General features: G+C 40.2%; 1 non-coding gene across 1 annotated transcript; it reads right to left on the reverse strand.

Annotated features, from left to right (window-relative positions):
• Window positions 1-572: 572 nt before the first annotated feature.
• On the reverse strand, window positions 573-646 carry trnat-agu. The gene has a single exon. It is a non-coding gene; the product is annotated as a tRNA-Thr (tRNA).
• Window positions 647-1,403: the final 757 nt, after the last annotated feature.

Raw genomic sequence — 1,403 nt, forward strand, 5'->3', positions numbered from 1 at the left:
GGTTAATTGTGGAATAGACACCGGCTGGAATGTTTAAAATAGGATTAGGATTAGACCCACCCGTTGATAAAATCACGCTTGTCTCTTCATACTCTCAGGTGCCAATAGCCCCTATGCCCCCAGCCTACTAGTATGACTATGACGTCCACTCACTGAGGAGAGAAGACAAATATTTTGCATCCAGGATGTATAAAATGGTTGGTAACAGAGATATCACACTAATGTCATAATACAATATGTTTGATTAGATTATGCTTTTCGTGACTTTTATAGCAAAAGTTTCTATGGTAGCATTTTAGTACCCTGACTTTATAAGTTTGAAATGGGTAGTAATTAAAGGTAAATGGTAGTTTATACAAATGATTACCTAATGATGTATATCACCTGTATTTTCCCTCAACAGTATCGGGAAGATACAGAGGGACCCGTGCCTCCATCAACACCTAAATATGCCTAGGAGCGTGCAATGAAGAAGGTAAAATCTTAGACATTAAAATGAGTAACATTATCAACGCTATTTGTATATGCATGGATTAAAGAGAAGTGTACACAGTACAATGAAATGCAAGAAAAGGCACTGCTGAGATTCGAACTCAGGATCTCCTGTTTACTAGACAGGCGCTTTAACCAACTAAGCCACAGCGCCAGATAGAAATGTCTTTACATTACCTTTACCTGACTTTGTTGACACATTGCACACAGTGTGGAGAAGTGTTGAATATTTAATTAATTTTTTTGTCATTTAGCAGACACTCTTATCAGAGCAACTTACAGTTAGTGCATTCATTTAAGACAGTAGGGGGAAACACATATCAAAGGATAGAAAGAATTGTATTATTAATAAATATAGATATCATAATACTCTACAAGCAAATGGATCTTTTCTCTTTTTCCCTTGTGTTGATTGAGCATGGAGTGTAGACAGTGAGAATAGAATCCAGTAGATTCCAACAGAATGTGTTTTTCTGGCCCTCAGCTTCACACAGTAGTCGATGTAGAATAGCTCCGTCGTGAAAAGCCTCTACGGACATGAGATGAACCAAGACGCCCACAAGCTAAGTCGGTCGTCTTTTGCACTAAGTGTAAGCAGCTATGGTTGTTATGATCAAAATGGCTGAGAGGCTTTGCTCGCTTTATTTGTTTTCTCTCCAAAAGCGCTTGGGTTGGCCCCCATCGGACCAAGCTGCCTGTGGACTGCAGTAAGCCCACCCCCCCCTCCTCACCACTGAATGGAGTCAGGATCGGGCATATGGATAGTCGACGGGGTGAGTTAGTCATCAAAACTTCCCCTGCAATTCATTTGGTTTGCTGCAAGTTAAATGTTGGTGCCAATAATGGTAATGGTCACAAATTTTGTCAAGGAGGACAGGTTTTGTCGGCTCAGCACTAGAACACACAATTTA

This window comes from Coregonus clupeaformis, unplaced genomic scaffold (genome assembly GCF_020615455.1).
Source record: "Coregonus clupeaformis isolate EN_2021a unplaced genomic scaffold, ASM2061545v1 scaf0983, whole genome shotgun sequence".
In the NCBI taxonomy this organism is placed as follows: domain Eukaryota; kingdom Metazoa; phylum Chordata; class Actinopteri; order Salmoniformes; family Salmonidae; genus Coregonus; species Coregonus clupeaformis.